Source organism: Dendrobates tinctorius, unplaced genomic scaffold (genome assembly GCF_039654945.1).
Source record: "Dendrobates tinctorius isolate UK_male_01 unplaced genomic scaffold, ASM3965494v1 ptg000011l, whole genome shotgun sequence".
NCBI lineage: Eukaryota > Metazoa > Chordata > Amphibia > Anura > Dendrobatidae > Dendrobates > Dendrobates tinctorius.
In genome coordinates, this window is record NW_027361679.1 from 3,239,219 (window position 1) to 3,256,023 (window position 16,805).

Genomic DNA, 16,805 nt, shown 5'->3' on the forward strand with positions numbered 1-16,805 from the left:
GTTTTGGTTGCTTTTATGGCCAGTGTGAACATGCTTTTACATCATGCATGTCATTCAATTCTACTCCAGTTCAGTTTTTTTGTTTTTTCTTCAGCATTTTTGTATTCAGTACAAATAGGGTGTGGCCTCCCTTCTACTGAGCTGTTTAGTTCACTTATAGTCCCTCTGAAGCTGGGTGTCCGTTTGGGACCCAGAGACTCTGCCACTATTCACACTAGGTAGGTTTTAACCGTTAGTGTAGTTACTGTCTCAAATGGGTACACCTTGCTGTGGTGGGACAGCTTTATACTTTTTTGATCAAAATAGTGTTTATCAAGTACCCTATGTTATTTAATGCACTTGCTTTTTTACTTATTTATTTTCATTAGGGTATATACACACATTGTTTTTTCCTTGGTATATGGAGCACTAAGTGGGGCCATTTTACTGTATTAAGCATTATGTGGGGCCCATTATTCAGTAGGAAGCTCCATACAGTCTAATGGACATTCTTAGTTCCAGGAAGAAAAGAAACCACAAAATCAAAACGTGTAAAAAAACAAGGCCCACCTAGCCTGTCTAGGGTTCAAGCGCTTAGCCGACTCTAGGTAAATCAAATTCTTGTGGTCAGTGAGGACCACGACTTGATGCTTAGCTCCCTCCAACCAATGTCTTCCCTCCTCAAATACCCATTTCATGGCCAACAGTTCCCGATTCCCCACATCATAGTTACGTTCAGATGGAGAGAACTTTCGGGAAAAGAAAGCACAGGGATTCATTTTAGATGTTACAGGATCCTTTTGGGACAAAACAGCTCCTGCACCAATCTCAGAAGCATCCACCTCTACCTGGAATGGAAGTGAGACATCAGGTTGCCGCAAAACCGGGGCGGAGGTGAATCTTCGCTTCAGCTCATGAAAGGAAGAAACAGCCTCCGGAGACCAATTTAACACATCAGCACCCTTCTTAGTCAAATCAGTCAATGGCTTGGCAATACTAGAAAATTTTGCTATAAATTTCCGATAAAAATTAGCAAAACCCAAAAACTTCTGGAGGGCCTTCAAAGAACCCAATCGTAAATGGCCTGTACCTTGGCCGGGTCCATTTCAACAGTAGAAGGGGACAAAATAAATCCCAAAAAAGAAATCCTCTGTACTCCAAAAAGGCATTTAGATCCTTTGACATACAGGGAATTCTCCCTCAAGATCCAGAACACAGTCCGAATATGTTCCACATGAGAATCCCAATCCTTGGAGAAGATCGAAATATCATCCAGATAGATAATCAAAAATTTATCGACAAAATCTCGGAAAATATCGTTCATGAAGCACTGGAAGACAGAAGGGGCATTAGTGAGCCCAAAAGGCATCACCAGGTACTCAAAATGTCCCTCCGGAGTATTAAACGCCGTCTTCCATTCATCCCCATGCTTAATACGAATAAGATTATACGCCCGCCTGAGGTCAAGCTTGGTAAACCAGCAAGCACCTTTAACTCTGGAGAATAGATCATAAATCAGGGGTAACGGATACTGATATTTAACAGTATTTTTGTTGAGGGCACGATAATCAATACAAGGTCTTAATGAGCCATCCTTTTTGGCTACAAAAAACAAAAAAACGGCACCTAAGGGTGACGAGGATGGTCTAATATGACCCTTCTCCAATGCATCCTTAATATAGGATCGCATAGCCTCGTGCTCGGGTACAGATAAATTGAAGAGCCGACCCTTGGGAAATTTACACCCCGGGCTCAGTTCAATTGCACAGTCATAACTCCTATGAGGAGGCAGAGACGCAGACTCATTCTCACTAAATACATCATAAAAGTCCGCCAAATAATTAGGAAGATCATGCGACTGAGGAGAGGTGGAAAATACCGGAGCCTCACTAAAGGCACACCGACAACCCCAACTCACCACAGACACAGATTTCCAATCCAAAACTGGATTATGAATTTGTAACCAGGGAAACCCCAGATCAATGGTATCATGCAGATTATGCAACACCAAAAATCTGCAATTTTCTTGATGGTCTGGGGCGACCCGCATTACCACCTGGGTCCAAAACTGAGGTTTATTTTTAGCCAAAGGAGTAGCATCAATCACCCTCAAAGGGATAGGCGTCTGCAGAGGTGTCATCGGAAATCCACAACGTTTAGCAAAATCCAAGTCCATTCGGTTTAGGGCTGCTCCCGAATCCACAAAAGCCTTGGCGGAAAATGTGGACAGGGAGCAGATCAGAGTAATAGCCAGAAGAAACTTAGGTTGAACACCACCAACAGAAAATGTGTGTGCAAAGCGTTTCTCTCGTTTAGGACAGACAGAAATAATATGCGAGGCATCTCCACAGAAAAAACACAACTTATTACTAGTGTTGAGAGATACCGTCCGATACTTAAAAGTATCGTATCGGATGGTATCGGCCGATCTAAAAAAAATATTGGGTATCGCCGATTCCGATACCGGAAGTCCCATTCAAGTCTATGGGACTTCCGGTATCGGAATAAGAAAAACCCTATTTTTGCCTTGTACAGCCTCTCTGGAGTCTGTTCGGGCCTTTCGGGGGGCTGTGCCGGCCTGCCAGGGGGGCTGTGCCGGCCTGCCGGTGGTCTGTGCCGGCCTGCCGGTGGTCTGTGCCGGCCTGCCGGTGGTCTGTGCTGGCCTGCCGGGGGGCTGTGCCGGCCTGCCGGTGGTCTGTGCAGGCTCCGGGGGTCTGTGCCGGCCTGCCTGGTGGGCTGTGCCGGCCTGCCGGTGGTCTGTGCAGGCTCCGGTGGTCTGTGCCGGCCTGCCGGGGGGCTGTGCAGGCTCCGGTGGTCTGTGCCGGCCTGCCGGGGGGCTGTGCCGGCCTGCCGGTGGTCTGTGCAGGCTCCGGTGGTCTGTGCCGGCCTGCCGGGGAGCTGTGCAGGCTCCGGTGGTCTGTGCCGGCCTGCCGGGGGGCTGTGCCGGCCTGCCGGTGGTCTGTGCAGGCTCCGGGGGGCTGTGCAGGCATCGTCCGATGGGACTACAAGTCCCATCGGGCGATGCCTGCTACCATGACAGTGATTGACACATTAGCCAATGATGGGACAGTAGTAGTCCCATCATCCGGCTAATGTGTTGAATGTAAAAAAAAAAAAAAAAATTACATGCTACATACATACAACATGCATACTACATATATACTACATGTAACATGCATACTACATACATGCTACATACTACATGCATGCTACTTACATACTACATACATAATACATATATACTACATGCATGCAACATACATACTACATATATACTATATATACTACATGTAACATATATACTACATGCTACATACATGCTACATACTACATACATGCTACATACATACTACATGCATGCAACATACATACAACATATATACTACATGCATACTACATATATACTATATATACTACATGTAACATACATACTACATATATACTACATGCTACACACATGCTACATACTACATACATGCAACATACATACAACATATATACTACATGCATACTACATATATACTATATATACTACATGTAACATACATACTACATATATACTACATGCTACATACATGCAACATACATGCTACATACATACTACATACATAATACATATATACTACATGCATGCAACATACATACAACATATATACTACATGCATGCAACATGCATACTACATATATACTATATATACTACATGCTACATACATGCTACATACATACACACTACATGCTACATACATACTACATGCATGCTACATACATACTACATATATACCACATGCATGCAACATGCATACTACATATATACTGCATATACACTACATGCATGCAACATACATATATACTACATACATATAGACATACAGTACATATAACATAGAGTACATACTCACCGTCACTTGTCACTTTGATCCCCGAAGCCATTGTCCCCTTGAGGAATAAATATCAAAATAAAAAAACACCAATATACTTACCCCGATCCGCAGAAGTCCACGAGGGTCCCACGTCCATCTTGCGTGGAGAACAGCAGCATCAGCTGATGCTACCGTTCTCTACCAGCTCCAGGAATACAATGACGGAAGGTAGGTATCCTTCCGCAATGTATTCCTCCACCACTGTAAAAAAAAAAGTCCCTAGTCTCACTTTATGCCATTGCTGCATGGGAATTTCCCACGCAGCAATGGCATAAAGTGAGACTAGGGACTTTTTTTTTTTTTTAAAGTGGTGGAGGAATACAGTGCAGAAGGATACCTACCTTCCGTCATTAAGGTAAAAAAAGAAAATTTTTTCAGCTCACCCCAAAGAAGACAGCTATAAGTCCGATCGGTGCACGGAATGTGGAAACAGGATCCCTCTGCAGCAAAGCGTAATATGGAAAAAAATTCCAGCATCCAGATCAGTAATTAGATTAAAAATTTTTTTATTCCTTTATTCCAAAATTTAAAAAAATCATAAGATTCTCCATCATGATAAGAGACGCATCAGGACGTGTAGTTGGACGCGTTTCGGACAAAAAACCAGTCCTTATTCTAAGACAACCAGGCGGATACAGCTACACTGGGACAGAGCTTACAGGCTGGTCGGGAGGATGTTGATAATTACTTCAAAGAGTGTGAAACGTGTGATGAAGTGCAGGCTTTAAGCACTAAAGCTTTGGAATTTAAATTAATGAATCTGGCTGAGAGGGAAACAAAGTTATTTTGGACCAATAATTCATTGAAGTCCTACAGAGACTGTGGACGTGGACCTCGCGGATTGAGAGTGTGGAAGGAAATTTCTGAGTTCAAAGGTGATGCTTCCTTTAGAATGGAATGGGAGAAAATTCTACTTAAATGTTCGCAAGATTTATTGCAAATTGGTCTTGGATACCAACTTGCGTAATTATGACACAGTTAAAGAGGATTTAATGAAATCACAAGAAGAGTTAAAATCGAGAATGACAGATAATCAGTGGCTTACATTTAATAAAAAAATGGACAGTAAATTGTTGCCAATGCAGGCAGAGACTAAGTCTAGAAAACGAGACAAATTTTTACGAGACAAACATGATTTTTTGAATGGCCAGATATTCAGTTGGAATAAGCAAAGAATGAATGTACACACTGGACAATCAGGAAAAGGGAAATATAAGCGCCATTATCGTAAACAGAATCCGGCTCCACACAGGAGAGATTATTTAACAACGGATTCTGATTCAAGCATGGGAGAGGGAGCCAGTTTATCCATGTCTGCAATTGACCAGCAGATATCAGCAGAAGCAGGTGTGTCTGGACATAATATCCCTTTAGGCGGAGGATCAGAAGAGGAAGGAGGAAGGCCGTATGGACAAAACCGCAAGAGAAAGCAAGTCTCATGGAGATCGAGACGATAAGGGACACACTGTCGCATGCAGTAATAAATTTAACTGATCATGTGTTGAATGATTCACATCATTCATTATTAGCCAAGGGTCTGAATTTTTGTATACCAGATAGTTTTGATTTGACAGAATTTAAGATTGATTTATTTAAATCCATTAGGAAGATGCATCTGCATAAGCAATTTTTACAAAAAACCCCCATTAACACTCCATTATCAGGGGAGGTGCAATGTGAAGTGGGTCCTTTGGGATTTATGGCAGGAGTAGGTACATTGGCAGAAGTGCATGAAGATGCTGCCCTATTGTTGAGTATCACTGAATCTAGGGGTGACTACCCACAAACGATATATACACCTTTTTTAGGGGGGGTAACATCACAATATATGCCCCCTGTCTCCCCAGGAAATCTTATTGATTTATTTGAGACGTTAGTCATTAAAGATGTAGAGGCATTAGTATATCCCACAGCTCCCTCAAATTTGACAGTGGCAGAGAAGTCAGCACTGAGAGAAATTAGAGAATGGACAGACACAGTGGTGAGACCATCAGATAAAGGAGGGAATACAGTGTTATTGCCGAGAGATATGTACCTAGCAGAAGCCCACCGACATCTATCAGATACAGTCACATATACGAAATTGATGGGGGATCCTACCCACAAATTCATAAAAGATTTGAGGTCCTTACTCAGGCAATATGTCATAAAAAATATTATTTCTGAAAAAAAGGCAGAAAAACTGTTACCTGATTTTCCTACGCATCCCCATTGGTACCATGTACCTAAGATACACAAATCCCTATCTTGTCCTCCAGGTCGCCCCATTGTTTCTGGGATAGGATCAGTGACGGAGGCACTTTCACAATATGTAGATTGGCTATTACGGCCATTGCTTATTCAGATCCCGTCCTATATAAGAGACACTAAAGCTTTTCTAGAAGTAATACATGGGTTTGGGTGGCAACCTGGTTTCTTTTTAACATCAATAGATGTAGAAAGTCTCTATACAAGAATTCCTCAACAATTGGGAGTTGACACTATTAGGGAAATTTTAGGTACGACAGGGAAAGAGCAAGGTTTCATAGATTTCGTTTGTGATGCATTGAGTTTTATTCTAACACACAATGCTTTTACTTTTGATTCAAAATGGTATTGTCAAAATGTGGGAACTGCGATGGGCACGCCGGTATCTTGCACGTTTGCAAATTTGTTCTTGGGAGCTTTTGAGGAGAAATACGTTTATAATATGCAGAGGTATTTCAGACATATCAGATTATACCTCAGATATGTGGACGATGTGTTCATAATCTGGGAGGGTACAAAAGAGACATTTGTTGAATTTGTTAACTATTTAAATGACATGAATCACATGAACATGGTGTTCACATATAATTTTGGAGGTACCAAATTGGAGTTTCTTGATGTCCTTTTGGAGATCAAGGATGATACTATATGTACATCGGTTTTTAGGAAATCTATAGCCACCAACTCCGTATTGCGGTTTGACAGTTATCACCCCACACATACTGTTAATTCATTACCATATAGTCAATTTTTACGAATATTTCGTGTCAATAATACAGTTGAGGGTCGGGAACGACAATCCAGAGAATTACATGAGAGATTGAGACAACGAGGGTACCCTGACCATTTATTAGATACTACACTTCAAAAAGTGAAATCACAATGGGATGATAACAGGAGATGCATAATAAATCAACAGAGTAAAGAAAGTAAGAAAGAAAAAAGATTTACCTTTTGTTTTCGTTATGGCCCCATGGATAGACAAATCAGATCCGTAATAAGGAAACATTGGCATGTTTTGGAACAAGACAGGGAATTGATTGATATAGTGTCCAGAGGACCTTTGATATCCAATAGACGCAGTACAAGGATTAGGGACGTTTTAGTCCAGAATCGTTTAATAACTCAACGTGACACATGGTTAAATCAAGGAATACCTAAAGGTAATTATAAATGTGGACAATGTCCCTATTGTAGGTATCATTGTACTGATCGTACACTGCAAATGGGTGCAGTTAGACATACGGTGTCCAGCTTTATTACATGCAAGACTGATCATGTGGTTTATGTTATCTTCTGTACATGTCGGTTTTTTTATATAGGAAAGACAATACGCCCGCTTTATGTTCGATTTCGGGAGCACTTCAAGTCGATAAAATCTGGGAAAGGAGTGCCACGTCTCATTGACCATGTCAGGACTGTACATGGGATGGATCCGGGTGTCCTTACTTTTGCAGGTATTGAAAAAGTGATGTTACCCCCACAAGGGGGGAACTTGCATAAATTATTATTGCAGCGGGAATCGAAATGGATCATGGATACACGGGCGACGGGTCCCGCAGGTTTCAATGATAAAGTAGATATGGCTATTTTTTTATGATAATTGATTCATATAAATGTATTTTGCTTAATATTATGAGCTTATAACACAAGAATCATGTCTGGGAGGTATATAAATTTATGACATTCGGCGTGGTATTTTGCTTGATAAAAAATTTATATAAAATTGGGGCAGTTTATTATTCGCTTAATTTTGTACTACATAGTTAAATTTGTCTTAATCCGTTTTGATCGTGAGAAAATAGTTTTTCTAGGATATTATTATAATATAAATGGCAATAAGATAGGTGTCAGTGATTTTTATCCTGGAGACAGGAGCTACGACATAGTCGCAATATATCACAATTATATTATATTTAATGGGAGCACATATTTGGTCCGGAATAGATTATCCAGAAGAGTTAACTTAATTATAGGGGTTAACCAGTAACACTGATAATGATTTATTGTTCCTTGTAATCTTAGTAATTTTATATGTAAAGGTATTGTTCCCGCTGAGGCGGTAAATTGTATGTTCTTATATGTCTGCACGTAACACTTGTCTGTTTCACTTGTTATTTTTTTAGTGGCTGGCAGGAGGAGTGATTGGTATGCATAAGTATCCGTCATTTCCTCCTGCACTTTGACCTGTGGAAGCGCTCGAGTAGCGTGAAACGGCCATAGTCAGCCATTTGACACACTCTCCTTCACATCTCCGACGTGACATGTAATTTAGTGTCAATAAACATTCATCATTACCCCGCCGAGTGCGACCTTTTTCTCTTGGAAACTACTATCGTCTTGCTACGAGGTCAAGCACCCGGGAGTCCTGGATGTGAGCTCTCCGCCTGCTGCCAGCCACGGACCTTAGCACGGTAACAGCGGTGCCGTCCGCTTTCTTGCATTGACTGTATTATATATGTAGTATGCATATTGTATGTATGTAGCATGTATGTTGCATGTGAATTTTTTTTTTTCTTTTTTTTTTTTACATTCAACACATTAGCCGGATGATGGGACTACTACTGTCCCATCATTGGCTAATGTGTCAATCACTGTCATGGTAGCAGGCATCGCCCGATGGGACTTGTAGTCCCATCGGACGATGCCTGCACAGCCCCCCGAAGCCTGCACAGACCACCGGCAGGCCGGCACAGCCCCCCCGGCAGGCCGGCACAGACCCCCGGAGCCTGCACAGACCACCGGCAGGCCGGCACAGACCCCCGGAGCCTGCACAGACCACCGGCAGGCCGGCACAGACCCCCGGACAGTCGGCACAGCCCCCCGAAGGCCCGAACTGACGGCGCATCATGATGCGCACAGATAGCGCATCATGATGACGTCATTTCGGCAGCCAATCAGAGCCACAAAAGTGGCTCATTGCATTTTGGACTTCCGATTCCGGTATCCGATACGAAAAAAGTATCGGTACTCGGTATCGGAATTCCGATACGGCAAATATCGGCCGATACCCGATACTTGCGGTATCGGAAAGCTCAACACTACTTATTACGCCTTCTGAACTCCTGGCGCTGCTCTCTGGAAAAAACTCTATCACATTGCATAGGTTCAGACATTTGTTCAACAGGTGGCAACACCTCTCGTGCAGCTTTGCGTTCGCGCAAACGCCGATCAACCTGAATGGCTAATGACATAGAATCGTCAAGACCAGAGGGAACAGGAAATCCCACCATAGTATCTTTTACGGCTTCTGACAACCCCTTCCGAAAGAGAGCAGCCAAGGCATTATCATTCCAGGTAGTAAGTACTGGCCACTTTCGGAATTTTTGACAGTACAATTCTGCAGAATCACGACCCTGGTTCAATGCCAGCAGGGTCTTTTCAGCCTGATCAATGGCATTAGGTTTGTCATACAACAACCCCATGGCCTGAAAAAATGCGTTCACATTAGTCAGAATAGGATCATCTGGTTTCAAAGAAAACGCCCAATCCTGGGGATCGCCACGCAGCAAAGAGATGACAATTTTAACCTGCTGCGCGGAGCTCCCTGACGAGTTAGGCTTTAAGGCAAAAAATAATTTACAATTATTTTTGAAATTCAAAAATTTAGACCGATCCCCAAAAAATACATCAGGTGTAGGAATCTTTGGTTCAGCAGCATGTGAATGAGCAAGGTAGGCGGAAATTCCCCGCACTTCCGCAACGAGCTGCTTCACACGATCAGACAATTGCTTTATCTCCATTGAGAGAAAAAAAAATTCCCCCTACGGCCTCAGAGATATAGAGGAAAAAATATACGCTTTTTTTTTACAATTCTTTCCTGCTATTGAGTACCCTAGGATCTGCGGTATGGCGGTTGATTCTGTTATGATTGAGTCACCGTAGGAGGCAGACACAAAAATAGAAGCTACGTCCAGAAAACCAGAGAAGTTGGCAACTATCAGATTGCAGACCCCTGAACCTATCAACACAACTAGCAGTAGCCGTGGGGGGTTCCTACGATGCCCTAGACCCCTCGATCACAGCCGGAGAGCTAAATAGCCTAAAGACAGAAAAGGAAATCTAAACTGCCCCAGAGCAGACCCCAAAGTAAAAGGCAGCCCCCAACATATGACGGTGAAGCAAGATGAAAAAACACTCACACAGATAGAAAGATAGGCTGAGCAAACGATGGGGCCCAAGCTAACTAAACAGAACAGGAAAGGAAGGTTGCTGTCTGCAATCTGCCAAAACCCTATCAAAGACATAAGCCAACAAGCTGATATGGAAAAAGACCCTGAAGCAGCTTGGCTTCAAAAACTAAATCAGCACTCAGGTATTTTCAGAAGACAGAGCTAAAGGAATTCAGCACACCCCAGCAGGGAATGGCAGAAATCCAGAAAATCAAAGCAAAACAAAGTCAAAGCACAAATGCAAAAAGCCGAGCAGAAAACTTAGCTTTAGAAGAGCGGGAATTCAGACTGGTCTCCAAGGATCCCACAGAAAAATCACCCGCAGGGCAGAAGGGCGTCGGCAGCCTTATATCCAGTCAGTAACTCCAAACTCCACTCAGCCAGTCATCATCATCAGGCTCAGGTGTTTGATAATCAGGCTCACTACCTTTCTTTACCAGAAGAGGGAGTTCCTCGGGCTTCAGTAGTGAAGGGGAAAATGAACTCACAACAGACAGGGCAGAGTCGAGAGTTACTCCAAGGCAGTGGATTTCAGGTGCGGGAGAGCATGATGCCATTTACCATAATAGATAGATCAGGTAGGGAAGATACGTGAGATGGAGGAAATATGAGTTCAGTTTTGTCTACGTTGAGTTTTAGGAAGCGAGAGGTGAGAAAGGAGGAGCTGACGTCTGGGCCAGAGAGGTAGATCTGAGTGTCATCTGCATACAGGTGATACTGGATGCCTTGGGACTTTATAAGTTGTCCTAGGCCAATAGTATAGATGGAAAAAAGTAGGATCCCCAGGACAGAGCCTTGGGGGACTCCAACAGAGAGGGGGGCGGGATGAGGAGGTAGTGTGGGAGTGGGAAATGCTGAATGTGCGGTCAGAAAGGTATGAGGAAATCCAGGACAGGGCGAGGTCTTTTATGCCAAGGGAAGAAAGAATCTGTAGCAGTAGGCAGTGGTCAACTGTGTCAAAGGCAGAGGACAGGTCAAGAAGGAGGAGGATGGAGAACTGTCTGTTAGCTTTGGCTGTAAGTCGTTAGTAATTTTGGTCAGGGCAGTTTCAGTGGAGTGGTGGGGGTGGAAGCCAGATTGCAGGATGTCAAGGAGGGAGTTAGATGAGAGGTGGGAGGAAAGTTGAGCATGGACATGCTGTTCAAGGAGTTTGGAAGCAAACAGGAGCAGTGATATGGGGCGATAGCTAGGCGTAGCAGTTGGGTCAAGGTTTGATTTTTTGAGGATGGGTGTTATGGTGGCATGTTTGAAGGCAGAGGGGAAGGTACCAGAAGTTAGGGATAGGTTGAAGAGATGGGTTATGGCTGGAATGATCTTGTTAGTGAGGTTGGGGAGCAGGCGTGAAGGGATGGGGTCAAGTGCACAGGTGGTGAGGCGTGATTTGAAAAGGAGATGAGTAAGCTCTCCTTCAGTGATGTTGGAGAGGGAGGTTATTAGGGAAGGGCAGAGGTCAGGTATGTGGAGCGGTTAGGGTGGTGGAACTGTAAAGGTTTGCCTTGTTTGGTCAATCTTGTTTTGAAGTAGGTGGCAAAGTCATCAGCAGAGATGAGGGGAGTTGGAGGTGGCAGTGGAGGGTGGAGGAGAGAGCTGAATGTGCTGAACAGTTGCTTTGGGTTGTGGGATAGTGAAGATACAAAGTTTATGAAATAGGTCTGTTTAGCAGAGGTGAGGGCTGATTTAAAGGCAAGTGTAGCTTGTTTGAAAACAGTGAAGTCGTCTGGCAGGCGTGTTTTATTCCAACGCCGCTCTGCGACTCTGGATGCTTGTCGAAGTTTTTTGGTGAGGTTGTTGTGCCAGGGTTGCCTATTGGTTTGTCGCACTTTGCCATGCATGAGAGGGGCGACTGAGTCTATGGCTGATGTGAGGGTGGCGTTGTAGAAAGCGGTGGCACTGTCTGAGTTGTGGAGTGAAGATATGGAGGACAGAGGTAGAAGAGAGTCTGAGAGTCTGTGAAGGTCTAGGTGTGTGAGGTTTCTGCAAGGATGTGCTAGTGGCTGGATATGGGGGGCAGGTGAGAAGGACAAGGATGAGAAGGTGAGTAGATGGTGGTCAGATAGCGGGAAGGGAGAGGTTCTGAGATTAGATAGGGAACAGAGGCGGGTGAAGATGAGGTCTAATGTATGTCCATCTGTGTGGGTGGCTGTGAAGGACCACTGAGTAAGTCCAAAGGATGAGGTAAGTGACAGGAGTTTGGAGGCTGGTGGGTGTCAATGGGGATGTTGAAGTCCCCCATGATGATGGTGGGAATGTCAGCAGAGAGAAAGTGGAGGAGTCAGGTGGAAAATTGGTCAATGAAGGTAGTGGAGGACGGTGGTCGGTATATGACAGCCATTTGGAGATTAGAGGAAGAGTAGATACGGACAGAGTGAACCTCGAAAGAAGGGAGGGTGGGGGTTGGATAGGGTTGAAGGAGCAGTTTTTAGAAAGGAGGAAACCCACTCCTCCACCATGTCTGTTGCCAGGGCGAGGTGTGTGGGTAAAGTGGAGGCCGCCATAACTCAGTGCAGCCGGGGAGCCCATGTCAGGGGGTGTCAGCCAGGTCTCAGTGAGGGCCAGGAAGGAAAGGTTGTGGGAGGTAAAGAGGTTGTGGATCACATGGAGCTTGTTGCAGATGGAGTGAGCATTCAAAAGTGCTCCAGAAAGAGGGTGCGGGAGGGAGGGGGTCACTGGCACTGGTTTTAAGTGTGAGGGATTGCGGTAGTTTCTCTTAGTGTGAGAAAGATAGGGGTGAGGATTAGTGGGATGTATGAGGCAGGGGGGCCAGGATTGGGAGATATGTCACCAGCAGTGAGAAGAAGCAGAGGAAGGGAAAGCAGGTGGGTGAAATGTGTATAATGTGCCCCATCCTGGTCCATTTCCATGTATAATATGGCCCATCATGGTCCATTTCCAGGTGTTATGAGCTCCATCCTGGTCCATATCCAGGTATAATGTGCCCCATCCTGATCCCCTTCCTTTGATAATGTGCCCCATCCTAGTCCCATTCCTTGAAAATGTGCCCCAGAACATGAAGAAAATGGTTTTAGTTCACCCTTAGGAGGAACTTGAATTAAATCCCATCAACGAAGCACCTAATGTAGTCTCTGCCAGACGTGAAGACAACTGATGGGGAAAGGTAAGAATGCAGCTTCAAGTGTAAAATTCTAGTCTTTTTTTCTTCATTTTAAAGTAATAAATGACACTGTTGTGAAATATCAAATGAGATGCTGTTGGAAATGGCTGGTGCGGAGAAAAAAATGAATAAAAAAAAAAAAACAAGTGTCAAACATTGCACGTGTTCTTATACTCGGTCTTACAAAGAAGAGCAAGAAGGGTAAGGTTTTATGGTTACACATTAATTACTATCAAACCCAATTAGATATCACCTGAAAAAGAGTTTGGCAAAAAAACGCTGCTGGATTCAACATGATAAAATCAATATATGAAATGCCGTGAGAGACAGAAAAAAGTTATAATAAGGCAGTACAATAATACAAAAATACAAAATACATTCAGTATAGAGAAAAATTGTAAGAATGTGTATGAACCTCGTTAGTAGTGCAACATAATTTCTTGTTTTAAGTTTAACCCCTTTCTGACATGCGTTGTACATTATGGCGCTGCACGAGCTGCATGAGAGCTGACACCCTGCAGCAATGCCCACGATCATTGCTAGCACCGATCATGGGCTTTTATCCCCTCTGATGCTGCTGTATATAGTGGCAGCAACATCTAGGAGATCGCACAGGGAGAGGGCTCCCTGTGTGCTTCCATCAGCACAAAGCGATGCGATTGAGTTGTGCTGATGTTCTCAAGATTGTCATTGGGTCCTTCAGGGAAGGTGGCATGTCAGCGCCTGCTAAGAGCAGGCGCTGACACGCCTCCTTCTCTGCCTGTCAGACGCTGCTCTGCAGTGCAGAAGCATTGCAGAGTATCAGATCAGCAACCTGTCACAATACACTGATGTCCTATCCTGGGACAATGTAAAACAGTAAAAAAAAATTTTTAAAGTGTAAAAATATTTTTTAAAAATCCCCAAATAAAGTTAAAAAAATAAAAAAAATTATTCCAATAAATACATTTATTTACGCAAAAAAAGTACATATATACTTGATATTGTCGTGTACGGAATGATCTGCTGTATAAAATTGTCCCAATAGTTAACCCCTTCAGAGAACACTGTAAAAAATAAATAAAAAAAGGCAAAAAACAATGCTTTATCATCATACCGCCAAACAAAATGTGAAATGAAACACAATAAAAAAGACGACTGTAAATAAACATGGTACCGCTGAAAACATCATCTTGTCCCGCAAGACAAGCCACACTACAGCTCTATCAGTGGAAAAATAAAAAAGTTAAAGCTCTGAGTAAAGCGATGCAAAAATAATTTTTTTTATAAAATAGCTTTTATTGTGTAAAAGTGCCAAAGCATAAAAAAATATAAATGGGGTATCGCTGTAATCATACATCATACTGACTTGAAGAATTCCTTATCAATTTTACCACATGTGAAATGGTATAAAAAAGAACAAAAAACAATTCCTGAATTAATGGTTTTTGTTTACTCTATCTCCCAAAAATTGGAATAGAAAGTGGTCAAAAATTGTAATGTGTCCAAAACTGGTACCAATAAGAACATCAACTTGTCCGGCAAGCCATCACATGACTGTCAGCTGAAATATGTAAAAATTATAGATGTCTAAATATGGGGATGCTAAAACTAGTTTTTGCAATAAAAAAGCATCTTTTAGTGTGTGACAGCAGCCAAACATAAAAACCCCATATAAATCTGGTCATTTTAGTGAATGGATCCCTCGGGCGCATCATCCTTCACGTCACTTGGAGATTTAGATGGCAACCCCAAAGTAAGTGCTCGGTGTAGAGTACCGGATAAATGTAATCCTAAATTTTATGTAAAATGTTCCCAATAAAAACTTCAACTCAATCCACAAAAAAGCAAGTCCTCACTCAGGTCCGTCATCTGTTAATGGAAATATAGTGAGCTTTTACGCTAAAAAAGTTAAATGGCTTCTCGCCCCTCAAAAGAAATTGAGCAAATTCTGTGCTCCCAAATTCAAATGCCCTCTCTCTTCAGTGCCCCAGTGTGTCTAAACCCACATACAATGTCCACATGTTTGGAATTTCTGTAGTCATGAGTGCCTGCCTAAGTTACAGGTGCATGTCTCCAGAAGCATAAGCTGGGCATAATGTACTGATCACTACAACGTACTGGTCACTACAACAGCAGTTAGCAATTTTCACTCAGCAACATCCACTAGTACTGCTTGCTTTTAGAAAACACCCATGGAGTAAAAATTATCACTACACCTGCACCTGTAGATAAATTCCCAAAGGGGTCTCTGGAGTGGAGGATTCTGCTTTTCTTACACTTAGGGGCTCTTTTATATGTAGTCCGCAAACTATTCTAGGAAAATATTCGCTCCAGGAGACAAATAGTGCTCTGTCCCTCCTGGTCCTCGCCGTGTGGCTAAACAGTACTGTACATCAACAAATAGGTTATTTCTACATTCAGCAGAAATTGTGGGAAAAATTTTGGTGCAATTTTTACCCATTTCCCAGTGTGAAAATGTAAAACTTGGGGCTAACACACAGTCTTGGTGGAAAAATGTAAATAATTTTTTCTTCAATATAATCACTGCACCCCTAGATGAATTAATTGAGAGGTTTAGTTTGTAAAATGGGGTCTCTTATGGGGGCTCTGCTGTTCTGGCACCTTAGGGGCTCTGCCAATGTAACATGGCACCCTATGAGCTTTGTATTGTGCCTCAAAAGTAGTTTTCAACCACATATGGGGTATCGGTGGACTCAGAAGAAATTGCATAACAAATTTTGGCGTCTATTTTCTCATGTTACCCTTGTGAAAATAAAAAATTTGGAGCTAAAAAAGATTTGTGGGAAAAATTTGATTTTTTTTTTTTTTATTTTCATGGCTCAACATTATAAACTTCTGTGAAACACCTGGGTTTTCAATGTGCTCAATATACATCTAGATAAGTTTACTGAGGAATTTTTTGCATTCAAAAGGGCAAATGGCGCTCCTTCCCTTCCAAGCCCTGCAATGCACCCAAACAGTTGTTTTCCTCCACATCTTGGGTATTGGCATAACCAGGAGAAATTGCACAACAAAATGTATGGTGCAAATTCTCCTGTTACCGCTATGAAAATGCAAAATTTGTAGCTAAAATTTTTGTGGGAAAAATTTGATTTTTTTTAATTTTCAAGGCTTAATATTATAAACTTATGTGAAGCACCTGTGGGGTTCAAGGTGCTCAATACACATCTAGATAAGTTCCCTGAGGGGTCTAGTTTCCAAAATGGTGTTACTTGTGGGGGGTTTCCACAGTTTAGACATATCAGGGGTCTCCAAACCCAACATGGTGTCCGCTAATTATGTCAGCAAATTTTGCATTCAAAAAGAGAAATGGCGCTCCTTCCCTTCTGGGCTCTGCTATGTGCCCAAACAGTTGCTTTCCCCCACCTATG